Genomic DNA, 25,337 nt, shown 5'->3' with positions numbered 1-25,337 from the left:
ACAGGTGCTTGCATGTCCAGATGTCAGTGCATGTATGTATAGATGCAAGTGTGGGTACGTCGGTGTATGTCCATTTGTCAGCGCGTGTATATATAGATGCAGGTGCTTGTATGTTGGTGTATGTCCAGGTGTCAGCATGTGTATGTATAGATGCAGGTGTGGGAATGTTGGTGTATGTCCAGGTGTCAGGGCGTGTATGTATGGATATTAGGTGTGGGTACATCAGTGTATGTCCAGGTGTTAGCGCATGTATGTATAGATGCAGGATAATAATCGCACAGCGTGCCCCCCACCAACCACAAACCTCCCCCACCCCCCTGTATGACATAAACACCGCTAATTCCACTTACACACAATAATTTCAGTTTGCGACCAGGAGCCGGCAATGTATGTGCACCCAAATGAAGCCACTGTACATGCCCTGCAGGCTGCTATGTACTGCACAGGTGCAACAAATTTAAATGTCCTATCTTTAAAATGGGGCATATTTTACTAAATTAAAAAAACCTGTAACTTTCTGTAAAACCTTAACCCCAAAAGGCACTACACTAACATCGGGGTGTAGAGTTGGATGTTGATCCAAGGCACCAACAGGCTAAAGCTTTGACTGTTCCCAGGATGCCTTGCACCGCCTCCTCTATAACCCTGCCCAGTGGCGTAACTAGACCTTTGTGGGCCCCATAGCAAAATTCTGAATGGGCCCACCAGCACTCAACAAGAATGAGTGGCGTTTGGGGTCAGAAAAGTAGAGGGGAAGGGGTCTGACAGAGTAGGGGGCAGGACATGAATGAATAGAAACTGAGGTGTCCATTATATAAAGAAATACAGTATGTGTGTCTGTGTGTATATCACACACACACATATAAGGGAAATTCAAATGCCCTCAATTATTGCGCCCATTACACTCTGGTTTAGGTGCACAAAGCACCTAAACCTGAATAAAGTAATGGGCGCGATCGTGAAAAGACACCGTTTGGTTGCCCAAATGGGTCTCTTTGCACACATTTCAGCTTGTTTCCCCTGGGGGTAGCGAGCTGAAATAAACATGTCGCACCCGTTGGCAGCAACATTAGAATAACTGCTGACGGGCACGATTGAGGGAGGAAAGGGACATTTGAATCCAGCCCATAGATGCAATGTGAATATGTAATTTGTACCTTCCTATCTTAAAATGTATATAGTAGTGTATACACTAGAGGTCTTTCCGAACCCCCTAATCCTAACATTGTAATTTGCTTTAGGGCGCACCTCCAATTAGTCTAGTGTTTCGTATTTTCACATTAAATACTTTCTTGCATTGGTTGGTTAAAGATTAGATCGTATATTTTTCTAGATATAGCTGTGCATAGTCTACAAGGCTACATGCTTCTCCCCTAACTAGAGATGTGCAGCGGGCATTTTTCGTGTTTCATGTTTTGGTTTTGGTTTCGGATCCGCAGTTGTGTTTTGGATACGGACGCGTTTTGGCAAAACCACCCTTTCGGGTTTTGGATTTGGGTGATTTTTTTTTAAAACCTCAAACAGCTAAAATCATAGAATTTGGGGGTAATTTTGATCCTATAGTATTAAGCTCAATAACCATAATTTCTACTCCTTTCCAGTCTATTCTGAACACCTCACACCTCCCAATATTATTTTTAGTCCTAAAATTTGCACCAAGGTCCCTGGATGACTAAGCTAAGCGACCCAAGGGGGCAGCACAAACACCTGGCTTATCTAGGAGTGGCACTGTAGTGTCAGACAGGATGGCACTTAAAAAAATAGCCCCAAACAGCACATGATGCAAAGATAAATAAAAAAAGAGGCGCAAGATGAAATTGTAGTGTGTCTCTCCTGCTCAGTGTCAGTTCTCAGTAGTATCCTCATCAGTGCTCAGTATCACTGCTCATTGTCTTGTGCTGCATTGTGGTGCTCAGTATACTAGAGTACATTACTAATAGTCCAGTGCTGCATCTTGCTGCTCAGTGTCAGTTCTAGTATCCTCATCAGTGCTCAGTATCACTGCTCATTGTCTTGTGCTGCATTGTGGTGCTCAGTATACTACAGAACATTACTAATAGTCCAGTGCTGCATCTGGCTGCTCAGTGTCAGTTCTAGTAATCTCATCAGTGCTCCGTATCACTGCTCATTGTCTTGTGGTGCTCAGTATACTACAGTACATTACTAATACTCCAGTGTCTTGTGCCGCATATGGCTGCTGTAGGGTGCTGTGGTAGTGTCCTGTCACTGTGCATATGTCATCATTCCAGTCACAGTGATATCTGGTATCTATCTAGTGGTATCTAATTCCAGACATTACCACCGTCTAATTCCAGATATATTACTGGCATATAATTCCACACATTAAAAAATGGAGAACAAAAAGGTGGAGGGTAAAATAGGGAAAGATCAAGATCCACTTCCACCAAGTGCTGAAGCTGCTGCCACTAGTCAAGGCAGAGACAATTCAATGCCATCAACATTATGTAATGATTATACGATACATTATATATCATATCATTGTATGGTTGTAAAATACAACTTAAAAACTTTAATGAATAAATACATAAAGTAGCTTTTATGTAACCTTTTTAAACCTATTAGCATAGACAGAATCTCATCGTGTGTATAGGCCTTTAGTTCAACAACAGCATGGGACCAGTTAGTGTGTTTTGACCACTGCACAGCACCTGGTGTTATATAGTAAGCACCACTATGGCAGTAGTGAGCACCACTATGGCAATACAGCATTATGGGCCTGATATGAGTGTGACCAGCGGTGATGTGGAATGCAGTAGGAGGTGCTGTTTAGTAAGCACCACTTATATATTCACCATGCAGTATATTGTGTGAATATAGAAGTGTTGGCTGTGTTATGTATTAGAGTAATTATTGCAGCTCCCAGCTAAAATTGCAACAATGTAATTTAGTAACAAGCTGCAGAGATTAACCCTTTCTGTGGCTGCTGCACAACCTCTATTCATATCGCTGAATTCAATTAGGGAGATGTCCTCACCCCGCGAGCAAGCGCAGGTATATGCCACACTTATAAGAGGGGGTTTGAAATTTTGACTTGTCTACTTAAAGATCACCAAAACCTGATCACAAGGTCAATTACATCCCTGGGTGGGATTGAACCACCAACCTTTGGGTTAGTAGCCAAACACACTAACTGATTGCGCCACAGAGACACTTTGCAAAAAGTACATACTGACAAAGGCTAATAAGCATTCATCTAGAACGTTTCCTAGAAAAACTTTAAAAAGTCAATAATCTGGAGAGTTTTTGTAAGATGTTTCTTAAATCAACCAACGAAGAAACACATTGGTACTTTCCCATGATGAGTGAGTGCTTCAGGATCTCTTGCACTTACATGTGCAGCAGAGTACTGCAATGGAAGCATGCTGGGCCCATAACCCAGAGGTAGGCAGATTGAAACTATCCTCTGCTATATGCATTTTTTTAAATTAAAGTAATCCAAAACTGGGATTGATATTTTGGCTCTTTTATTTTTACTTAAAGTACAATAACTTTTACCATTTTAATTTGTTTTAATAGTATATTGACAGTATTGTTTTCTTTCAAAAATCCACTTAATTTTCTTTACCCTATTATTAAAATGGTAATTGACAAAAACAAACTACATTGTCACTAGAAGAGCAATACAAAATGTACAAGTGATATATTAAAATCATCTTTCCAGCTTGAATTTCAATGATGCATTGGGGCAACGATTTTGTGAGAAACATCTTCACCCTTAAATAAAGATTTTCGTAATTCCTTACCTGTGTGCTAATTAGATATCACCTTGTTTTCACATTAAACAGACTTCCACATGAGAAAGCAGCAAGGATGCAGTGGCGTTAATGTTTCCAGGTGTCAACCTGTATTATTTCAGTAGACATTGAAATGAGGATGCATCTTACTGCCTTTCCAATGAAGCAAGTTTAATTTAGTAATAGGTGAAAAACCATCCCTACAAAGGTGTTAATCAGAGACTTGGCTTTGTGGACACTTTTCAGAGAACAAATTTGTTAGCATAAACATAAAGCCAGAAAATGAAAAGCTGTTTAATCACTCAATTGGATTTTTCTGCCAGCATTTTTCTTTTTCTCTGCAACCCACTGCTAAATTGTACTTCCTATCTGTTTTTTTATAAAATCACTTAATCAAATCTAACTACATCAGAGAAGGCCAGGTACCCTACACCATAAGAGGGGGTTTGAAATTTTGACTTGTCTACTTAAAGATCACCAAAATCTGATAACAAGGTCAATTACGTCCCTTGGTGGGATTGAACCACCAACCTTTTGGTTAATAGCCGAACACACTAACCTATTGCGCCACAGAGACACTTTGCGAAAAGTACATACTGACAAAGGCTAATAAGCATTCATCTAGAACGTTTCCTAGAAAAACTTTAAAAAGTCAATAATCTGGAGAGTTTTTGTAAGAATTTTCTTAAATCAACCAACGAAGAAACACATTGGTACTTTCCCATGATGAGTGAGTGCTTCAGGATCTCTTGCACTTACATGTGCAGCAGAGTACTGCAATGGAAGCATGCTGGGCCCATTACCAGAGGTAGGCAGATTGAAACTATCATCTGCTATATGCATTTTTTTTGTTAATTAAAGTAATCCAAAACTGGGACTGATATGTTAGCTCTTTTATTTTTACTTAAAGTACAATAACTTTTACCATTTTAATTTGTTTTAATAGTATATTGACAGTATTGTTTTCTTTCAAAAATCCACTTAATTTTCTTTACCCTATTATTAAAATGGTAATTGACAAAAACAAACTACATTGTCACCAGAAGAGCAATACAAAATGTACAAGTGATATATAAAAATCATCTTTCCAGCTTGAATTTCAATGATGCATTGGGGCAACGATTTTGTGAGAAACATCTTCACCCTTAAATAAAGATTTTCTTAATTCCTTACCTGTGTGCTAATTAGATATCACCTTGTTTTCACATTAAACAGACTTCCACATGAGAAAGCAGCAAGGATGCATTGGCGTTAATGTTTCCTGGTGTCAACCCGTATTATTTCAGTAGACATTGAAATGAGGATGCATCTTGCTGCCTTTCCAATGAAGCAAGTTTAATTTAGTAATAGGTAAAAAACCATCCTTACAAAGGTGTTCATCAGAGACTTGGCTTTGTGGACACTTTTCAGAGAACAAATTTGTTAGCATAAAAATAAAGCCAGCAAATGAAGAGCTGTTTAATCACTCAATTGGATTTTTCTGCCAGCATATTTTTTTTCTCTGCAACCCACTGCTAAATTGTGCCTCCTAGCAATTTTTTTATAAAATCACTTAATCAAATCTAACTCTGATTACATCAGAGAAGGCCAGGTACCCTACACCATAATATGGGGGTTTGAAATTTTGACTTGACTACTTAAAAATCACCAAAATCTGATCACAAAGTCAATTACGTCCCTGGGTGGGATTGAACCACCAAACTTCTGGTTAGTAGCCAAACACACTAACTGATTGAGCCACAGAGACACTTTTCAAAAGTGCATACTGACAAAGGCTAATAAGCATTCATCTAGAACGTTTCCTAGAAAAACTTTAAAAAGTCAATAATCTGGAGAGTTTTTGTAAGATGTTTCTTAAATCAACCAACGAAGAAACACATTGGTACTTTCCCATGATGAGTGATTGCTTCAGGATCTCTTGCACTTACATGTGCAGCAGAGTACTGCAATGGAAGCATGCTGGGCCCATAACCCAGAGGTAGGCAGATTGAAACTATCCTCTGCTATATGCATTTTTTTAAATTAAAGTAATCCAAAACTGGGATTGATATTTTAGCTCTTTTAATTTTACTTAAAGTACAATAACTTTTACCATTTTAATTTGTTTTAATAGTATATTGACAGTATTGTTTTCTTTCAAAAATCCACTTAATTTTCTTTACCCTATTATTAAAGTGATAATTGACAAAAACAAACTACATTGTCACCAGAAGAGCAATACAAAATGTACAAGTGATATATTAAAATCATCTTTCCAGCTTGAATTTCAATGATGCATTGGGGCAACGATTTTGTGAGAAACATCTTCACCCTTAAATATTTTCTTAATTCCTTACCTGTGTGCTAATTAGATATCACCTTGTTTTCACATTAAACAGACTTCCACATGAGAAAGCAGCAAGGATGCAGTGGCGTTAATGTTTCCTGGTGTCAACCTGTATTATTTCAGTAGACATTGAAATGAGGATGCATCTTGCTGCCTTTCCAATGAAGCAAGTTTAATTTAGTAATAGGTGAAAAACCATCCCTACAAAGGTGTTAATCAGAGACTTGGCTTTGTGGACACTTTTCAGAGAACAAATTTGTTAGCATAAACATAAAGCCAGAAAATGAAGAGCTGTTTAATCACTCAATAGGATTTTTCTGCCAGCATTTTTCTTTTTCTCTGCAACCCACTGCTAAATTGTACTTCCTATCTGTTTTTTTTTATAAAATCACTTAATCAAATCTAACTCTGATTACATCAGAGAAGGCCAGGTACCCTACACCATAAGAGGGGGTTTGAAATTTTGACTTGACTACTTAAAGATCACCAAAATATGATCACAAGATCAATTACGTCCCTGGGTGGGATTGAACCACCAACCTTCTGGTTAGTAGCCAAACACACTAACTGATTGCGCCACAGAGACACTTTGCTAAAGTGCATACTGACAAAGGCTAATAAGCATTCATCTAGAACGTTTCCTAGAAAAACTTTAAAAAGTCAATAATCTGGAGAGTTTTTGTAAGATGTTTCTTAAATCAACCAACGAAGAAACACATTGGTACTTTCCCATGATGAGTGAGTGCTTCAGGATCTCTTGCACTTACATGTGCAGCAGAGTACTGCAATGGAAGCATGCTGGGCCCATAACCCAGAGGTAGGCAGACTGAAACTATCCTCTGCTATATGCATTTTTTTAATTAAGTAATCCAAAACTGTGATTGATATTTTAGCTCTTTTAATTTTACTTAAAGTACAATAACTTTTACCATTTTAATTTGTTTTAATAGTATATTGACAGTATTGTTTTCTTTCAAAAATCCACTTAATTTTCTTTACCCTGTTATTAAAGTGGTAATTGACAAAAACAAACTACATTGTCACCAGAAGAGCAATACAAAATGTACAAGTGATATATTAAAATCATCTTTCCAGCTTGAATTTCAATGATGCATTGGGGCAACGATTTTGTGAGAAACATCTTCACCCTTAAATATTTTCTTAATTCCTTACCTGTGCGCTAATTAGATATCACCTTGTTTTCACATTAAACAGACTTTCACATGAGAAAGCAGCAAGGATGCAGTGGCGTTAATGTTTCCTGGTGTCAACCTGTATTATTTCAGTAGACATTGAAATGAGGATGCATCTTGCTGCCTTTCCAATGAAGCAAGTTTAATTTAGTAATAGGTGAAAAACCATCCCTACAAAGGTGTTAATCAGAGACTTGGCTTTGTGGACCCTTTTCAGAGAACAAATTTGTTAGCATAAAAATAAAGCCAGAAAATGAAGAGCTGTTTAATCACTCAATTGGATTTTTCTGCCAGCATTTTTCTTTTTCTCTGCAACCCACTGCTAAATTGTACTTCCTATCTGTTGTTTTATAAAATCACTTAATCAAATCTAACTCTGATTACATCAGAGAAGGCCAGGTACCCTACACCATAAGAGGGGGTTTGAAATTTTGACTTGTCTACTTAAAGATCACCAAAATCTGATAACAAGGTCAATTACGTCCCTGGGTGGGATTGAACCACCAACCTATTGGTTAATAGCCGAACACACTAACCGATTGTGCCACAGAGACACTTTGCAAAAAGTACATACTGACAAAGGCTAATAAGCATTCATCTAGAACGTTTCCTAGAAAAACTTTAAAAAGTCAATAATCTGGAGAGTTTTTGTAAGATGTTTCTTAAATCAACCAACGAAGAAACACATTGGTACTTTCCCATGATGAGTGAGTGCTTCAGGATCTCTTGCACTTACATGTGCAGCAGAGTACTGCAATGGAAGCATGCTGGGCCCATAACCCAGAGGTAGGCAGATTGAAACTATCCTCTGCTATATGCATTTTTTTAATTAAGTAATCCAAAACTGTGATTGATATTTTAGCTCTTTTAATTTTACTTAAAGTACAATAACTTTTACCATTTTAATTTGTTTTAATAGTATATTGACAGTATTGTTTTCTTTCAAAAATCCACTTAATTTTCTTTACCCTGTTATTAAAGTGGTAATTGACAAAAACAAACTACATTGTCACCAGAAGAGCAATACAAAATGTACAAGTGATATATTAAAATCATCTTTCCAGCTTGAATTTCAATGATGCATTGGGGCAACGATTTTGTGAGAAACATCTTCACCCTTAAATATTTTCTTAATTCCTTACCTGTGCGCTAATTAGATATCACCTTGTTTTCACATTAAACAGACTTCCACATGAGAAAGCAGCAAGGATGCAGTGGCGTTAATGTTTCCTGGTGTCAACCTGTATTATTTCAGTAGACATTGAAATGAGGATGCATCTTGCTGCCTTTCCAATGAAGCAAGTTTAATTTAGTAATAGGTGAAAAACCATCCCTACAAAGGTGTTAATCAGAGACTTGGCTTTGTGGACCCTTTTCAGAGACCAAATTTGTTAGCATAAAAATAAAGCCAGAAAATGAAGAGCTGTTTAATCACTCAATTGGATTTTTCTGCCAGCATTTTTCTTTTTCTCTGCAACCCACTGCTAAATTGTACTTCCTATCTGTTGTTTTATAAAATCACTTAATCAAATCTAACTCTGATTACATCAGAGAAGGCCAGGTACCCTACACCATAAGAGGGGGTTTGAAATTTTGACTTGTCTACTTAAAGATCACCAAAATCTGATAACAAGGTCAATTACGTCCCTGGGTGGGATTGAATCACCAACCTATTGGTTAATAGCCGAACACACTAACCGATTGTGCCACAGAGACACTTTGCAAAAAGTGCATACTGACAAAGGCTAATAAGCATTCATCTAGAACGTTTCCTAGAAAAACTTTAAAAAGTCAATAATCTGGAGAGTTTTTGTAAGATGTTTCTTAAATCAACCAACGAAGAAACACATTGGTACTTTCCCATGATGAGTGAGTGCTTCAGGATCTCTTGCACTTACATGTGCAGCAGAGTACTGCAATGGAAGCATGCTGGGCCCATAACCCAGAGGTAGGCAGATTGAAACTATCTTCTGCTATATGCATTTTTTTTTGTTAATTAAAGTAATCCAAAACTGGGATTGATATTTTGGCTCTTTTATTTTTACTTAAAGTACAATGACTTTTACCATTTTAATTTGTTTTAATAGTATATTGACAGTATTGTTTTCTTTCAAAAATCCACTTAATTTTCTTTACCCTATTATTAAAGTGGTAATTGACAAAAACAAACTACGTTGTCACCAGAAGAGCAATACAAAATGTACAAGTGATATATTAAAATCATCTTTCCAGCTTGAATTTCAATGATGCATTGGGGCAACGATTTTGAGAGAAACATCTTCACCCTTAAATAAAGATTTTCTTAATTCCTTACCTGTGTGCTAATTAGATATCACCTTGTTTTCACATTAAACAGACTTCCACATGAGAAAGCAGCAAGGATGCATTGGCGTTAATGTTTCCTGGTGTCAACCCGTATTATTTCAGTAGACATTGAAATGAGGATGCATCTTGCTGCCTTTCCAATGAAGCAAGTTTAATTTAGTAATAGGTAAAAAACCATCCTTACAAAGGTGTTCATCAGAGACTTGGCTTTGTGGACACTTTTCAGAGAACAAATTTGTTAGCATAAAAATAAAGCCAGAAAATGAAGAGCTATTTAATCACTCAATTGGATTTTTCTGCCAGCATATTTTTTTCTCTGCAACCCACTGCTAAATTGTGCTTCCTAGCTATTTTTTATAAAATCACTTAATCAAATCTAACTCTGATTACATCAGAGAAGGCCAGGTACCCTACATCATAAGAGGGGGTTTGAAATTTTGACTTGTCTACTTAAAGATTACCAAAACCTGATCACAAAGTCAATTACATCCCTGGGTGGGATTGAACCACCAACATTTTGGTTAGTAGCCAAACACACTAACTGATTGCGCCACAGAGACACTTTGCAAAAGTGCATACTGACAAAGGCTAATAAGCATTCATCTAGAACGATTCCTAGAAAAACTTTAAAAAGTCAATAATCTGGAGAGTTTTTGTAAGATGTTTCTTAGATCAACCAACGAAGAAACACATTGGTACTTTCCCATGATGAGTGAGTGCTTCAGGATCTCTTGCACTTACATGTGCAGCAGAGTACTGCAATGGAAGCATGCTGGGCCCATAACCCAGAGGTAGGCAGATTGAAACTATCCTCTGCTATATGCATTTTTTTTGTTAATTAAAGTAATCCAAAACTGGGATTGATATTTTAGCTCTTTTATTTTTACTTAAAGTACAATAACTTTTACCATTTTAATTTGTTTTAATAGTATATTGACAGTATTGTTTTCTTTCAAAAATCAACTTAATAGTATCTCACCTGGCAGGTAAGTAGAAGTTGGGCTAGAGCTGGGGAGGGTTGCTGCTCGGACACCCCCCTGTCAAGTGAAGGAGATCCAACTGAGGCAGCACAAGGGAACTCTCGAAAGAAGAACAAGGCTAGAGGAAGATCTGAGACAAAGAAATCTGACTTTTACCAGAGCTGACCAGAAGAAAGCACAAACACAGTCCCCCACTACCACAAATAATGCAGTCGAGTTTCCCACATTTGCGGAAATCACAGGGGTCAGCATACCCAGAATGCAATGAATGAACCTCACCCTGGGAGAACAATCTTCATGACCATGGTATCTCCTATGCAAAATAAGTATGATTTGGGATAGGGCTGGGGAGGGCCACTTCTCAGGCACATCTCTGTCAAGTAAAGGAGATTCAACTGAGGCAGCACAAGGGAACTCTCATCTGGGGACAACAACTGCAGAGAGAACACATATTTTTAGATGAACATGGGAGGGCAGAAGGCTGCCTAATACTGAAGCACCCCCAAACAACAAACCAAATGCAACAACTAGTGCAAGCATTCCTGGGGGAAGGCCTGCAGCAGATGGATTTGCATATGGTGATGTCATCCAAGCAGTGGGTCAAAGTTGGCTTCAACCCTCGTCTGCATATGAAAAGAGAAAAGGGGCGTGCAGGGCATGGCGGCCTTTTGCGGCGCTTGGATGACCCCTAGTTCGCATTAAACACCTCCACCCTCCTTCGGTGTGGGGCTCATGTTGGCTATGCCCCAGCCCCTGAAGCATTCAAGCTGATTTCTTGCAGCAGTTGGGCACTGTAACAGCTCCAGAGCTGCTCTGTAAGGCAAGTAAAAGGGTGTGGGCCCTGCAGCACTACCTGTAGTTCGCATTGTGCGTTGGAAGGTACAAAGTAAGCAGACGGGAGAAGTCAGGATAGTGCGCAAGGGCATAGAAGGGAGCGGCTCAAGAAAAGAGAAGTGGAAACAGACAGCAAACTAGGCTGGAGAGAGACCTGAGACAAAGAGATCTGAATTATACGAGAGCCGACCAGGGGAAACACAAAATATGCAGTCAAGTTTCCCACATTTGGGGAAATCACAGGAGCAGCACACCCAGAGTGCAATGGGTGAGCCTTGCCCTGGGAGAAGCACCTTCATGATCATAGTATCTCACCTGGCAGGTAAGTAGGAGTTGGGCTAGAGCTGGGGAGGGTCGCTGCTCGGGCACCCACCTGTCAAGTGAAGGAGATCCAACTGAGGCAGCACAAGGAAACTCTCGAAAGAAGAACAAGGCTAGAGGAAGATCTGAGACAAATAAATCTGACTTTTACCAGAGCTGACCAGAGGAAAGAACAAACACAGTCCCCCACTACCACAAATAATGCAGTCGAGTTTCCCACATTTGGGGAAATCATACGGGTCAGCATACCCAGAATGCAATGAATGAACCTCACCCTGGGAGAACAATCTTCATGACCATGGTATCTCCTATGCAAAATAAGTATGATTTGGGATAGGGCTGGGGAGGGCCGCTGCTCAGGCACATCTCTGTCAAGTAAAGGAGATTCAACTGAGGCAGCACAAGGGAACTCTCATCTGGGGACAACAACTGCAGGGAGAACACATATTTTCAGATGAACATGGGAGGGCAGAAGGCTGCCTAATACTGAAGCACCCCCAAACAACAAACCAAATGCAACAACTAGTGCAAGCATTCCTGGGGGAAGGCCTGCAGCAGATGGATTTGCATATGGTGATGTCATCCAAGCAGTGGGTCAAAGTTGGCTTCAACCCTCGTCTGCATATGAAAAGAAAAAAGGGATGTGCAGGGCATGGCGGCCTTTTGTGGCGCTTGGATGACCCCTAATTCGCATTAAACATCTCCACCCTCCTTCGGTGTGGGGCTCATGTTGGCTATGCCCCAGCCCCTGAAGCATTCAAGCTGATTTCTTGCAGCAGCTGGGCACTGTAACAGCTCCAGAGCTGCTCTGTAAAGCATGTAAAAGGGTGTGGGTCCTGCAGCACTACCTGTAGTTCGCATTGTGTGTTGGAAGGCACAAAGTAAGCAGACGGGAGAGGTCAGGATAGTGCGCAAGGGCATAGAAGGGAGCGGCTCATGAAAAGAGAAGTGGAAACAGACAGCAAACTAGGCTGGAGAGAGACCTGAGACAAAGAGATCTGAATTATACGAGAGCCGACCAGGGGAAACACAAATTATGCAGTCAAGTTTCCCACATTTGGGGAAATCACAGGGGCAGCACACCCAGAGTGCAATGGGTGAGCCTTGCCCTGGGAGAAGCACCTTCATGATCATAGTATCTCACCTGGCAGGTAAGTAGGAGTTGGGCTAGAGCTGGGGAGGGTCGCTGCTCGGGCACCCCCCTGTCAAGTGAAGGAGATCCAACTGAGGCAGCACAAGGGAACTCTCAAAAGAAGAACAAGGCTAGAGTAAGATCTGAGACAAAGAAATCTGACTTTTACCAGAGCTGACCAGAGAAAAGCACAAACACAGTCCTCCACTACCACAAATAATGCAGTCGAGTTTCACACATTTGGGGAAATCATAGGGGTCAGCATACCCAGAATGCAATGAATGAACCTCACCCTGGGAGATCAATCTTCATGACCATGGTATCTCCTATGCAAAATAAGTATGATTTGGGATAGGGCTGGGGAGGGCCGCTGCTCAGGCACATCTCTGTCAAGTAAAGGAGATTCAACTGAGGCAGCACAATGGAACTCTCATCTGGGGTCAACAACTGCAGGGAGAACACATATTTTCAGATGAACATGGGAGGGCAGAAGGCTGCCTAATACTGAAGCACCCCCAAACAACAAACCAAATGCAACAACTAGTACAAGCATTCCTGGGGGAAGGTCTGCAGAAGACGGATTTGCATACGGTGATGTCATCCAAGCAGTGGGCCAAAGTTGGCTGGAACCCTCATCTGCATATGAAAAGAGAAAAGGGGTATGCAGGGCATGGCGGCCTTTTGCGGCGCTTGGATGACCCCTAGTTCGCATTAAACACCTCCACCCTCCTTCGCTGTGGGGCTCATGTTGGCTATACCCCAGCCCCTGAAGCATTCAAGCTGATTTCTTGCAGCAGCTGGGCACTGTAACAGCTCCAGAGCTGCTCTGTAAGGCAAGTAAAAGGGTGTGGGCCCTGCAGCACTACCTGTAGTTCGCATTGTGCGTTGGAAGGCACAAATTAAGCAGACGGGAGAAGTCAGGATAGTGCGCAAGGGCATAGAAGGGAGCGGCTCAAGAAAAGAGAAGTGGAAACAGACAGCAAACTAGGCTGGAGAGAGACCTGAGACAAAGAGATCTGAATTATACGAGAGCCGACCAGGGGAAACACAAAATATGCAGTCAAGTTTCCCACATTTGGGGAAATCACAGGAGCAGCACACCCAGAGTGCAATGGGTGAGCCTTGCCCTGGGAGAAGCACCTTCATGATCATAGTATCTCACCTGGCAGGTAAGTAGGAGTTGGGCTAGAGCTGGGGAGGGTCGCTGCTCGGGCACCCCCCTGTCAAGTGAAGGAGATCCAACTGAGGCAGCACAAGGAAACTCTCGAAAGAAGAACAAGGCTAGAGGAAGATCTGAGACAAATAAATCTGACTTTTACCAGAGCTGACCAGAGGAAAGAACAAACACAGTCCCCCACTACCACAAATAATGCAGTCGAGTTTCCCACATTTGGGGAAATCATACGGGTCAGCATACCCAGAATGCAATGAATGAACCTCACCCTGGGAGAACAATCTTCATGACCATGGTATCTCCTATGCAAAATAAGTATGATTTGGGATAGGGCTGGGGAGGGCCACTTCTCAGGCACATCTCTGTCAAGTAAAGGAGATTCAACTGAGGCAGCACAAGGGAACTCTCATCTGGGGACAACAACTGCAGAGAGAACACATATTTTTAGATGAACATGGGAGGGCAGAAGGCTGCCTAATACTGAAGCACCCCCAAACAACAAACCAAATGCAACAACTAGTGCAAGCATTCCTGGGGGAAGGCCTGCAGCAGATGGATTTGCATATGGTGATGTCATCCAAGCAGTGGGTCAAAGTTGGCTTCAACCCTCGTCTGCATATGAAAAGAAAAAAGGGATGTGCAGGGCATGGCGGCCTTTTGTGGCGCTTGGATGACCCCTAATTCGCATTAAACATCTCCACCCTCCTTCGGTGTGGGGCTCATGTTGGCTATGCCCCAGCCCCTGAAGCATTCAAGCTGATTTCTTGCAGCAGCTGGGCACTGTAACAGCTCCAGAGCTGCTCTGTAAAGCATGTAAAAGGGTGTGGGTCCTGCAGCACTACCTGTAGTTCGCATTGTGTGTTGGAAGGCACAAAGTAAGCAGACGGGAGAGGTCAGGATAGTGCGCAAGGGCATAGAAGGGAGCGGCTCATGAAAAGAGAAGTGGAAACAGACAGCAAACTAGGCTGGAGAGAGACCTGAGACAAAGAGATCTGAATTATACGAGAGCCGACCAGGGGAAACACAAATTATGCAGTCAAGTTTCCCACATTTGGGGAAATCACAGGGGCAGCACACCCAGAGTGCAATGGGTGAGCCTTGCCCTGGGAGAAGCACCTTCATGATCATAGTATCTCACCTGGCAGGTAAGTAGGAGTTGGGCTAGAGCTGGGGAGGGTCGCTGCTCGGGCACCCCCCTGTCAAGTGAAGGAGATCCAACTGAGGCAGCACAAGGGAACTCTCAAAAGAAGAACAAGGCTAGAGTAAGATCTGAGACAAAGAAATCTGACTTTTACCAGAGCTGACCAGAGAAAAGCACAAACACAGTCCTCCACTACCACAAATAATGCAGTCGAGTTTCACACATTTGGGGAAATCATAGGGGTCAGCATACCCAGAATGCAATGAATGAACCTCACCCTGGGAGATCAATCTTCATGACCATGGTATCTCCTATGCAAAATAAGTATGATTTGGGATAGGGCTGGGGAGGGCCGCTGCTCAGGCACATCTCTGTCAAGTAAAGGAGATTCAACTGAGGCAGCACAATGGAACTCTCATCTGGGGTCAACAACTGCAGGGAGAACACATATTTTCAGATGAACATGGGAGGGCAGAAGGCTGCCTAATACTGAAGCACCCCCAAACAACAAACCAAATGCAACAACTAGTACAAGCATTCCTGGGGGAAGGTCTGCAGAAGACGGATTTGCATACGGTGATGTCATCCAAGCAGTGGGCCAAAGTTGGCTGGAACCCTCATCTGCATATGAAAAGAGAAAAGGGGTATGCAGGGCATGGCGGCCTTTTGCGGCGCTTGGATGACCCCTAGTTCGCATTAAACACCTCCACCCTCCTTCGCTGTGGGGCTCATGTTGGCTATACCCCAGCCCCTGAAGCATTCAAGCTGATTTCTTGCAGCAGCTGGGCACTGTAACAGCTCCAGAGCTGCTCTGTAAGGCAAGTAAAAGGGTGTGGGCCCTGCAGCACTACCTGTAGTTCGCATTGTGCGTTGGAAGGCACAAATTAAGCAGACGGGAGAAGTCAGGATAGTGCGCAAGGGCATAGAAGGGAGCGGCTCAAGAAAAGAGAAGTGGAAACAGACAGCAAACTAGGCTGGAGAGAGACCTGAGACAAAGAGATCTGAATTATACGAGAGCCGACCAGGGGAAACACAAAATATGCAGTCAAGTTTCCCACATTTGGGGAAATCACAGGAGCAGCACACCCAGAGTGCAATGGGTGAGCCTTGCCCTGGGAGAAGCACCTTCATGATCATAGTATCTCACCTGGCAGGTAAGTAGGAGTTGGGCTAGAGCTGGGGAGGGTCGCTGCTCGGGCACCCCCCTGTCAAGTGAAGGAGATCCAACTGAGGCAGCACAAGGAAACTCTCGAAAGAAGAACAAGGCTAGAGGAAGATCTGAGACAAATAAATCTGACTTTTACCAGAGCTGACCAGAGGAAAGAACAAACACAGTCCCCCACTACCACAAATAATGCAGTCGAGTTTCCCACATTTGGGGAAATCATACGGGTCAGCATACCCAGAATGCAATGAATGAACCTCACCCTGGGAGAACAATCTTCATGACCATGGTATCTCCTATGCAAAATAAGTATGATTTGGGATAGGGCTGGGGAGGGCCGCTGCTCAGGCACATCTCTGTCAAGTAAAGGAGATTAAACTGAGGCAGCACAAGGGAACTCTCATCTGGGGACAACAACTGCAGGTAGAACACATATTTTCAGATGAACATGGGAGGGCAGAAGGCTGCCTAATACTGAAGCACCCCCAAACAACAAACCAAATGCAACAACTAGTGCAAGCATTCCTGGGGGAAGGCCTGCAGCAGATGGATTTGCATATGGTGATGTCATCCAAGCAGTGGGTCAAAGTTGGCTTCAACCCTCGTCTGCATATGAAAAGAGAAAAGGGGCGTACAGGGCATGGCAGCCTTTTGCGGCGCTTGGATGACCCCTAGTTCGCATTAAACACCTCCACCCTCCTTCGGTGTGGGGCTCATGTTGGCTATGCCCCAGCCCCTGAAGCATTCAAGCTGATTTCTTGCAGCAGCTGGGCACTGTAACAGCTCCAGAGCTGCTCTGTAAAGCAAATAAAAGGGTGTGGGACCTGCAGCACTACCTGTAGTTCGCATTGTGCGTTGGAAGGCACAAAGTAAGCAGACGGGAGAAGTCAGGATAGTGCGCAAGGGCATAGAAGGGAGCGGCTCAAGAAAAGAGAAGTGGAAACAGACAGCAAACTAGGCTGGAGAGAGAACTGAGACAAAGAGATCTGAATTATACGAGAGCCGACCAGGGGAAACACAAATTATGCAGTCAAGTTTCCCACATTTGGGGAAATCACAGGAGCAGCACACCCAGACTGCAATGGGTGAGCCTTGCCCTGGGAGAAGCACCTTCATGATCATAGTATCTCACCTGGCAGGTAAGTAGGAGTTGGGCTAGAGCTGGGGAGGGTCGCTGCTCGGGCACCCCCCTGTCAAGTGAAGGAGATCCAACTGAGGCAGCACAAGGGAACTCTCGAAAGAAGAACAAGGCTAGAGGAAAATCTGAGACAAATAAATCTGACTTTTACCAGAGCTGACCAGAGGAAAGCACAAACACAGTCCCCCACTACCACAAATAATGCAGTCGAGTTTCCCACATTTGGGGAAATCATACGGGTCAGCATACCCAGAATGCAATGAATGAACCTCACCCTGGGAGAACAATCTTCATGACCATGGTATCTCCTATGCAAAATAAGTATGATTTGGGATAGGGCTGGGGAGAGCCGCTGCTCAGGCACATCTCTGTCAAGTAAAGGAGATTCAACTGAGGCAGCACAAGGGAACTCTCATCTGGGGACAACAACTCCAGGGAGAACACATATTTTCAGATGAACATGGGAGGGCAGAAGGCTGCCTAATACTGAAGCACCCCCAAACAACAAACCAAATGCAACAACTAGTGCAAGCATTCCTGGGGGAAGGCCTGCAGCAGATGGATTTGCATATGGTGATGTCATCCAAGCAGTGAGTCAAAGTTGGCTTCAACCCTCGTCTGCATATGAAAAGAGAAAAGGGGCGTGCAGGGCATGGCAGCCTTTTGCGGCGCTTGGATGACCCCTAGTTCGCATAAAACACCTCCACCCTCCTTCGGTGTGGGGCTCATGTTGGCTATGCCCCAGCCCCTGAAGCATTCAAGCTGATTTCTTGCAGCAGCTGGGCACTGTAACAGCTCCAGAGCTGATCTGTAAGGCAAGTAAAAGGGTGTGGGCCCTGCAGCACTACCTGTAGTTCGCATTGTGCGTTGGAAGGCACAAATTAAGCAGACGGGAGAAGTCAGGATAGTGCGCAAGGGCATAGAAGGGAGCGGCTCAAGAAAAGAGAAGTGGAAACAGACAGCAAACTAGGCTGGAGAGAGACCTGAGACAAAGAGATCTGAATTATACGAGAGCCGACCAGAGGAAACACAAATTATGCAGTCAAGTGTCACACATTTGGGGAAATCACAGGAGCAGCACACCCAGAGTGCAATGGGTGAGCCTTGCCCTGGGAGAAGCACCTTCCTGATCATAGTATCTCACCTGGCAGGTAAGTAGGAGTGGGACTAGAGCTGGGGAGGGTCGCTGTTCGGGCACCTCCCTGTCAAGTGAAGGAGATCCAACTGAGGCAGCACAAGGGAACTCTCGAAAGAAGAACAAGGCTAAAGGAAGATCTGAGACAAAGAAATCTGACTTTTACCAGAGCTGACCAGAGGAAAGCACAAACACAGTCCCCCACTACCACAAATAATGCAGTCGAGTTTCCCACATTTGGGGAAATCACAGGGGTCAGCATACCCAGAATGCAATGACTGAACCTCACCCTGGGAGAACAATCTTCATGACCATGGTATCTCCTATGCAAAATAAGTATGATTTGGGATAGGGCTGGGGAGGGCCGCTGCTCAGGCACATCTCTGTCAAGTAAAGGAGATTCAACTGAGGCAGCACAAGGGAACTCACATCTGGGGACAACAACTCCAGGGAGAACACATATTTTCAGATGAACATGGGAGGGCAGAAGGCTGCCTAATACTGAAGCACCCCCAAACAACAAACCAAATGCAACAACTAGTGCAAGCATTCCTGGGGGAAGGCCTGCAGCAGATGGATTTGCATATGGTGATGTCATCCAAGCAGTGAGTCAAAGTTGGCTTCAACCCTCGTCTGCATATGAAAAGAGAAAAGGGGCGTGCAGGGCATGGCGGCCTTTTGCGGCGCTTGGATGACCCCTAGTTCGCATTAAACACCTCCACCCTCCTTCGGTGTGGGGCTCATGTTGGCTATGCCCCAGCCCCTGAAGCATTCAAGCTGATTTCTTGCAGCAGCTGGGCACTGTAACAGCTCCAGAGCTGCTCTGTAAGGCAAGTAAAAGGGTGTGGGTCCTGCAGCACTACCTGTAGTTCGCATTGTGCGTTGGAAGGCACAAATTAAGCAGACGGGAGAAGTCAGGATAGTGCGCAAGGGCATAGAAGGGAGCGGCTCAAGAAAAGAGAAGTGGAAACAGACAGCAAACTAGGCTGGAGAGAGACCTGAGACAAAGAGATCTGAATTATACGAGAGCCGACCAGGGGAAACACAAATTATGCAGTCAAGTTTCCCACATTTGGGGAAATCACAGGAGCAGCACACCCAGACTGCAATGGGTGAGCCTTGCCCTGGGAGAAGCACCTTCATGATCATAGTATCTCACCTGGCAGGTAAGTAGGAGTTGGGCTAGAGCTGGGGAGGGTCGCTGCTCGGGCACCCCCCTGTCAAGTTAAGGAGATCCAACTGAGGCAGCACAAGGAAACTCTCGAAAGAAGAACAAGGCTAGAGGAAGATCTGAGACAAATAAATCTGACTTTTACCAGAGCTGACCAGAGGAAAGAACAAACACAGTCCCCCACTACCACAAATAATGCAGTCGAGTTTCCCACATTTGGGGAAATCGTACGGGTCAGCATACCCAGAATGCAATGAATGAACCTCACCCTGGGAGAACAATCTTCATGACCATGGTATCTCCTATGCAAAATAAGTATGATTTGGGATAGGGCTGGGGAGGGCCGCTGCTCAGGCACATCTCTGTCAAGTAAAGGAGATTCAACTGAGGCAGCACAAGGGAACTCTCATCTGGGGACAACAACTGCAGGGAGAACACATATTTTCAGATGAACATGGGAGGGCAGAAGGCTACCTAATACTGAAGCACCCCCCAAACAACAAACCAAATGCAACAACTAGTGCAAGCATTCCTGGGGGAAGGCCTGCAGCAGATGGATTTGCATATGGTGATGTCATCCAAGCAGTGGGTCAAAGTTGGCTTCAACCCTCGTCTGCATATGAAAAGAGAAAAGAAGCGTGCAGGGCATGGCAGCCTTTTGCGGTGCTTGGATGACCCCTAGTTCGCATTAAACACCTCCACCCTCCTTCGGTGTGGGGCTCATGTTGGCTATGCCCCAGTCCCTGAAGCATTCAAGCTGATTTCTTGCAGCAGCTGGGCACTGTAACAGCTCCAGAGCTGCTCTGTAAGGCAAATAAAAGGGTGTGGGACCTGCAGCACTACCTGTAGTTCGCATTGTGCGTTGGAAGGCACAAAGTAAGCAGACGGGAGAAGTCAGGATAGTGCGCAAGGGCATAGAAGGGAGCGGCTCAAAAAAAGAGAAGTGGAAACAGACAGCAAACTAGGCTGGAGAGAGACCTGAGACAAAGAGATCTGAATTATACGAGAGCCGACCAGAGGAAACACAAATTATGCAGTCAAGTGTCCCACATTTGGGGAAATCACAGGAGCAGCACACCCAGAGTGCAATGGGTGAGCCTTGCCCTGGGAGAAGCACCTTCCTGAACATAGTATCTCACCTGGCAGGTAAGTAGGAGTGGGGCTAGAGCTGGGGAGGGTCGCTGCTCGGGCACCCCCCTGTCAAGTGAAGGAGATCCAACTGAGGCAGCACAAGGGAACTCTCGAAAGAAGAACAAGGCTAGAGGAAGATCTGAGACAAAGAAATCTGACTTTTACCAGAGCTGACCAGAGGAAAGCACAAACACAGTCCCCCACTACCACAAATAATGCAGTCGAGTTTCCCACATTTGGGGAAATCACAGGGGTCAGCATACCCAGAATGCAATGACTGAACCTCACCCTGGGAGAACAATCTTCATGACCATGGTATCTCCTATGCAAAATAAGTATGATTTGGGATAGGGCTGGGGAGGGCCGCTGCTCAGACACATCTCTGTCAAGTAAAGGAGATTCAACTGAGGCAGCACAAGGGAACTCTCATCTGGGGACAACAACTCCAGGGAAAACACATATTTTCAGATGAACATGGGAGGGCAGAAGGTTGCCTAATACTGAAGCACCCCCAAACAACAAACCAAATGCAACAACTTGTGCAAGCATTCCTGGGGGAAGGCCTGCAGCAGATGGATTTGCATATGGTGATGTCATCCAAGCAATGGGTCAAAGATGGCTTCAACACAGGTCTGCATATGAAAAGAGAAAAGGGGCGTGCAGGGCATGGCAGCCTTTTGCGGCGCTTGGATGACCCCTAGTTCGCATAAAACACCTCCACCCTCCTTCGGTGTGGGGCTCATGTTGGCTATGCCCCAGCCCCTGAAGCATTCAAGCTGATTTCTTGCAGCAGCTGGGCACTGTAACAGCTCCAGAGCTGATATGTAAGGCAAGTAAAAGGGTGTGGGCCCTGCAGCACTACCTGTAGTTCGCATTGTGCGTTGGAAGGCACAAATTAAGCAGACGGGAGAAGTCAGGATAGTGCGCAAGGGCATAGAAGGGAGCGGCTCAAGAAAAGAGAAGTGGAAACAGACAGCAAACTAGGCTGGAGAGAGACCTGAGACAAAGAGATCTGAATTATACGAGAGCCGACCAGGGGAAACACAAATTATGCAGTCAAGTTTCCCACATTTGGGGAAATCGCAGGCGCAGCACACCCAGAGTGCAATGGGTGAGCCTTGCCCTGGGAGAAGCACCTTCATGATCATAGTATCTCACCTGGCAGGTAAGTAAGATTTGGAATAGAGCTGGGGAGGGTCGCTGCTCGGGCGCCCCCCTGTCAAGTGAAGGAGATCCAACTGAGGCAGCACAAGGAAACTCACGAAAGAAGAACAAGGCTAGAGGAAGATCTGAGACAAATAAATCTGACTTTTACCAGAGCTGACCAGAGGAAAGAACAAACACAGTCCCCCACTACCACAAATAATGCAGTCGAGTTTCCCACATTTGGGGAAATCATAGGGGTCAGCATACCCAGAATGCAATGAATGAACCTCACCCTGGGAGAACAATCTTCATGACCATGGTATCTCCTATGCAAAATAAGTATGATTTGGGATAGGGCTGGGGAGGGCCGCTGCTCAGGCACATCTCTGTCAAGTAAAGGAGATTCAACTGAGGCAGCACAAGGGAACTCTCATCTGGGGACAACAACTGCAGGGAGAACACATATTTTCAGATGAACATGGTAGGGCAGAAGGCTGCCTAATACTGAAGCACCCCCAAACAACAAACCAAATGCAACAACTAGTGCAAGCATTCCTGGGGGAAGGCCTGCAGCAGATGGATTTGCATATGGTGATGTCATCCAAGCAGTGGGTCAAAGTTGGCTTCAACCCTCGTCTGCATATGAAAAGAGAAAAGGGGTGTGCAGGGCATGGCGGCCTTTTGCGGCGCTTGGATGACCCCTAGTTCGCATTAAACACCTCCACCCTCCTTCGGTGTGGGGCTCATGTTGGCTATGCCCCAGCCCCTGAAGCATTCAAGCTGATTTCTTGCAGCAGCTGGGCACTGTAACAGCTCCAGAGCTGCTCTGTAAGGCAAGTAAAAGGGCGTGGGCCCTGCAGCACTACCTGTAGTTTGCATTGTGCGTTGGAAGGCACAAAGTAAGCAGACGGGAGAAGTCAGGATAGTGCGCAAGGGCATAGAAGGGAGCGGCTCAAGAAAAGAGAAGTGGAAACAGACAGCAAACTAGGCTGGAGAGAGACCTGAGACAAAGAGATCTGAATTATACGAGAGCCGACAAGGGAAACACAAATTATGCAGTCAAGTTTCCCACATTTGGGGAAATCACAGGAGCAGCACACCCAGACTGCAATGGGTGAGCCTTGCCCTGGGAGAAGCACCTTCATGATCATAGTATCTCACCTGGCAGGTAAGTAGGAGTTGGGCTAGAGCTGGGGAGGGTCGCTGCTCGGGCACCCCCCTGTCAAGTGAAGGAGATCCAACTGAGGCAGCACAAGGGAACTCTCGAAAGAAGAACAAGGCTAGAGGAAAATCTGAGACAAATAAATCTGACTTTTACCAGAGCTGACCAGAGGAAAGCACAAACACAGTCCCCCACTACCACAAATAATGCAGTCGAGTTTCCCACATTTGGGGAAATCATACGGGTCAGCATACCCAGAATGCAATGAATGAACCTCACCCTGGGAGAACAATCTTCATGACCATGGTATCTCCTATGCAAAATAAGTATGATTTGGGATAGGGCTGGGGAGGGCCGCTGCTCAGGCACATCTCTGTCAAGTAAAGGAGATTCAACTGAGGCAGCACAAGGGAACTCTCATCTGGGGACAACAACTCCAGGGAGAACACATATTTTCAGATGAACATGGGAGGGCAGAAGGCTGCCTAATACTGAAGCACCCCCAAACAACAAACCAAATGCAACAACTAGTGCAAGCATTCCTGGGGGAAGGCCTGCAGCAGATGGATTTGCATATGGTGATGTCATCCAAGCAGTGAGTCAAAGTTGGCTTCAACCCTCGTCTGCATATGAAAAGAGAAAAGGGGCGTGCAGGGCATGGCGGCCTTTTGCGGCGCTTGGATGACCCCTAGTTCGCATTAAACACCTCCACCCTCCTTCGGTGTGGGGCTCATGTTGGCTATGCCCCAGCCCCTGAAGCATTCAAGCTGATTTCTTGCAGCAGCTGGGCACTGTAACAGCTCCAGAGCTGCTCTGTAAGGCAAGTAAAAGGGTGTGGGTCCTGCAGCACTACCTGTAGTTCGCATTGTGCGATGGAAGGCACAAATTAAGCAGACGGGAGAAGTCAGGATAGTGCGCAAGGGCATAGAAGGGAGCGGCTCAAGAAAAGAGAAGTGGAAACAGACAGCAAACTAGGCTGGAGAGAGACCTGAGACAAAGAGATCTGAATTATAAGAGAGCCGACCAGGGGAAACACAAATTATGCAGTCAAGTTTCCCACATTTGGGGAAATCACAGGAGCAGCACACCCAGAGTGCAATGGGTGAGCCTTGCCCTGGGAGAAGCACCTTCATGATCATAGTATCTCACCTGGCAGGTGAAGTTTTCCGGCTTTTCTGGGCATGATACTACCACATGACCTTTATTCCCACAGTACAAACACAACCCCTGCTGTCTCCTCCGCGTCTTCTCACGCGAGGAGAGGCGGGTAGCCCCAATCTGCATAGGCTCCTCGGAAAATTCCTCAGAGTCTGAGGTTCCCTTGGGAAAGAAGGAAACCTCAGTCTCCCTTTCAAGCCTACGCTCTCTCAGCCGTCTATCCACCCGGATGGATAACTGCATGAGCTGATCCAAGCTATCAGGCAAGGGATATTGTACCAGTTGGTCTTTTATCTGGTTAGAAAGACCTCTTCGGTACTTGTGTCTCAGGGCTGGGTCATTCCACTGGGTATCATGGGCCAACCTCCGAAACTCCGTACAGTAAACCTCAACTGGCCTTCGCCCTTGCTTAAGGATCGAAATCTGAGCCTCGGCTGAGGCCGTCTTGTCAGGGTCATCATACAACATGCCCAGTGCCGTAAAAAAAACATCAACACTTTTAAGCGACGGACAGTCAGGCTGCAACCCATATGCCCAGACCTGTGGGTCTCCTTGTAGCAAGGAAATCACTATGCCCACCCGCTGAATCTCCGACCCAGAAGACTGAGGCCTAAGCCGGAAGTATAGCTTGCAGCTCTCCTTGAAACAAAAGAACTGCAAGCGATCTCCAGAAAAACGATCCGGGAGATTTACTTTCGGCTCCTTAACCCCTGAAGGTGCTGCTGCTGCGGGAGCTCTGCCAACGGCCTGGGAGGTGTGCATTTTAATGGACAAATCATTAAATTGTCGAGTCAGGACCTGCACCTGATCGACCACCTGTTGCAACGTATTTTGAGGGGTATGCTCCATATTCCCACAAAATTTCAACAGGAGTATTTGGCTGCTGAATATGTTATGCACACCAGTGCCTGCAGGAATGTACTGGTGTTTGAATTGTTATGCACACCAGT

At 44.8% G+C, this 25,337-nt stretch overlaps 23 non-coding genes and 2 pseudogenes across 23 annotated transcripts; all 25 read right to left on the bottom strand.

Annotated features, from left to right (window-relative positions):
* Positions 1–6,593: 6,593 nt before the first annotated feature.
* TRNAS-ACU (transfer RNA serine (anticodon ACU)) lies at positions 6,594–6,667 on the bottom strand. Its single transcript has one exon. It is a non-coding gene; the product is annotated as a tRNA-Ser (tRNA).
* Positions 6,668–10,745: 4,078 nt separating this feature from the next.
* LOC135036567 (U1 spliceosomal RNA) lies at positions 10,746–10,909 on the bottom strand. The gene has a single exon (XR_010231282.1). It is a non-coding gene; the product is annotated as a U1 spliceosomal RNA (small nuclear RNA).
* A 671-nt stretch (positions 10,910–11,580) lies between these two features.
* LOC135036579 (U1 spliceosomal RNA) lies at positions 11,581–11,743 on the bottom strand. Its single transcript, XR_010231295.1, has one exon. It is a non-coding gene; the product is annotated as a U1 spliceosomal RNA (small nuclear RNA).
* A 152-nt stretch (positions 11,744–11,895) lies between these two features.
* Positions 11,896–12,059, bottom strand: LOC135036570 (U1 spliceosomal RNA). Its single transcript, XR_010231285.1, has one exon. It is a non-coding gene; the product is annotated as a U1 spliceosomal RNA (small nuclear RNA).
* A 671-nt stretch (positions 12,060–12,730) lies between these two features.
* On the bottom strand, positions 12,731–12,893 carry LOC135036575 (U1 spliceosomal RNA). Its single transcript, XR_010231290.1, has one exon. It is a non-coding gene; the product is annotated as a U1 spliceosomal RNA (small nuclear RNA).
* Positions 12,894–13,045: 152 nt separating this feature from the next.
* On the bottom strand, positions 13,046–13,209 carry LOC135036572 (U1 spliceosomal RNA). The gene has a single exon (XR_010231287.1). It is a non-coding gene; the product is annotated as a U1 spliceosomal RNA (small nuclear RNA).
* A 671-nt stretch (positions 13,210–13,880) lies between these two features.
* On the bottom strand, positions 13,881–14,043 carry LOC135036578 (U1 spliceosomal RNA). Its single transcript, XR_010231293.1, has one exon. It is a non-coding gene; the product is annotated as a U1 spliceosomal RNA (small nuclear RNA).
* A 152-nt stretch (positions 14,044–14,195) lies between these two features.
* On the bottom strand, positions 14,196–14,359 carry LOC135036569 (U1 spliceosomal RNA). The gene has a single exon (XR_010231284.1). It is a non-coding gene; the product is annotated as a U1 spliceosomal RNA (small nuclear RNA).
* Positions 14,360–15,030: 671 nt separating this feature from the next.
* Positions 15,031–15,193, bottom strand: LOC135036574 (U1 spliceosomal RNA). The gene has a single exon (XR_010231289.1). It is a non-coding gene; the product is annotated as a U1 spliceosomal RNA (small nuclear RNA).
* Positions 15,194–15,345: 152 nt separating this feature from the next.
* LOC135036571 (U1 spliceosomal RNA) lies at positions 15,346–15,509 on the bottom strand. The gene has a single exon (XR_010231286.1). It is a non-coding gene; the product is annotated as a U1 spliceosomal RNA (small nuclear RNA).
* A 671-nt stretch (positions 15,510–16,180) lies between these two features.
* On the bottom strand, positions 16,181–16,343 carry LOC135036577 (U1 spliceosomal RNA). The gene has a single exon (XR_010231292.1). It is a non-coding gene; the product is annotated as a U1 spliceosomal RNA (small nuclear RNA).
* A 152-nt stretch (positions 16,344–16,495) lies between these two features.
* On the bottom strand, positions 16,496–16,659 carry LOC135036568 (U1 spliceosomal RNA). Its single transcript, XR_010231283.1, has one exon. It is a non-coding gene; the product is annotated as a U1 spliceosomal RNA (small nuclear RNA).
* A 671-nt stretch (positions 16,660–17,330) lies between these two features.
* On the bottom strand, positions 17,331–17,493 carry LOC135036582 (U1 spliceosomal RNA). Its single transcript, XR_010231298.1, has one exon. It is a non-coding gene; the product is annotated as a U1 spliceosomal RNA (small nuclear RNA).
* Positions 17,494–17,645: 152 nt separating this feature from the next.
* On the bottom strand, positions 17,646–17,809 carry LOC135036566 (U1 spliceosomal RNA). The gene has a single exon (XR_010231281.1). It is a non-coding gene; the product is annotated as a U1 spliceosomal RNA (small nuclear RNA).
* A 671-nt stretch (positions 17,810–18,480) lies between these two features.
* On the bottom strand, positions 18,481–18,643 carry LOC135036583 (U1 spliceosomal RNA). Its single transcript, XR_010231299.1, has one exon. It is a non-coding gene; the product is annotated as a U1 spliceosomal RNA (small nuclear RNA).
* A 152-nt stretch (positions 18,644–18,795) lies between these two features.
* Positions 18,796–18,959, bottom strand: LOC135036576 (U1 spliceosomal RNA). The gene has a single exon (XR_010231291.1). It is a non-coding gene; the product is annotated as a U1 spliceosomal RNA (small nuclear RNA).
* Positions 18,960–19,630: 671 nt separating this feature from the next.
* Positions 19,631–19,793, bottom strand: LOC135036581 (U1 spliceosomal RNA). Its single transcript, XR_010231297.1, has one exon. It is a non-coding gene; the product is annotated as a U1 spliceosomal RNA (small nuclear RNA).
* A 152-nt stretch (positions 19,794–19,945) lies between these two features.
* LOC135036588 (U1 spliceosomal RNA) lies at positions 19,946–20,109 on the bottom strand. Its single transcript, XR_010231301.1, has one exon. It is a non-coding gene; the product is annotated as a U1 spliceosomal RNA (small nuclear RNA).
* A 672-nt stretch (positions 20,110–20,781) lies between these two features.
* Positions 20,782–20,944, bottom strand: LOC135036580 (U1 spliceosomal RNA). Its single transcript, XR_010231296.1, has one exon. It is a non-coding gene; the product is annotated as a U1 spliceosomal RNA (small nuclear RNA).
* Positions 20,945–21,096: 152 nt separating this feature from the next.
* LOC135036565 (U1 spliceosomal RNA) lies at positions 21,097–21,260 on the bottom strand. The gene has a single exon (XR_010231280.1). It is a non-coding gene; the product is annotated as a U1 spliceosomal RNA (small nuclear RNA).
* Positions 21,261–21,931: 671 nt separating this feature from the next.
* LOC135036573 (U1 spliceosomal RNA) lies at positions 21,932–22,094 on the bottom strand. The gene has a single exon (XR_010231288.1). It is a non-coding gene; the product is annotated as a U1 spliceosomal RNA (small nuclear RNA).
* Positions 22,095–22,246: 152 nt separating this feature from the next.
* On the bottom strand, positions 22,247–22,410 carry LOC135036587 (U1 spliceosomal RNA). The gene has a single exon (XR_010231300.1). It is a non-coding gene; the product is annotated as a U1 spliceosomal RNA (small nuclear RNA).
* Positions 22,411–23,107: 697 nt separating this feature from the next.
* On the bottom strand, positions 23,108–23,243 carry LOC135036584 (U1 spliceosomal RNA; annotated as a pseudogene).
* Positions 23,244–23,395: 152 nt separating this feature from the next.
* LOC135036589 (U1 spliceosomal RNA) lies at positions 23,396–23,559 on the bottom strand. The gene has a single exon (XR_010231302.1). It is a non-coding gene; the product is annotated as a U1 spliceosomal RNA (small nuclear RNA).
* Positions 23,560–24,251: 692 nt separating this feature from the next.
* On the bottom strand, positions 24,252–24,394 carry LOC135036586 (U1 spliceosomal RNA; annotated as a pseudogene).
* Positions 24,395–25,337: the final 943 nt, after the last annotated feature.

The sequence above is a fragment of the Pseudophryne corroboree genome, unplaced genomic scaffold (genome assembly GCF_028390025.1).
Source record: "Pseudophryne corroboree isolate aPseCor3 unplaced genomic scaffold, aPseCor3.hap2 scaffold_650, whole genome shotgun sequence".
Classification (NCBI taxonomy): Eukaryota; Metazoa; Chordata; class Amphibia; order Anura; family Myobatrachidae; genus Pseudophryne; species Pseudophryne corroboree.
Note: the sequence above shows the minus strand (reverse complement) of the source record. Positions and strands in the feature narration are given on the sequence as shown.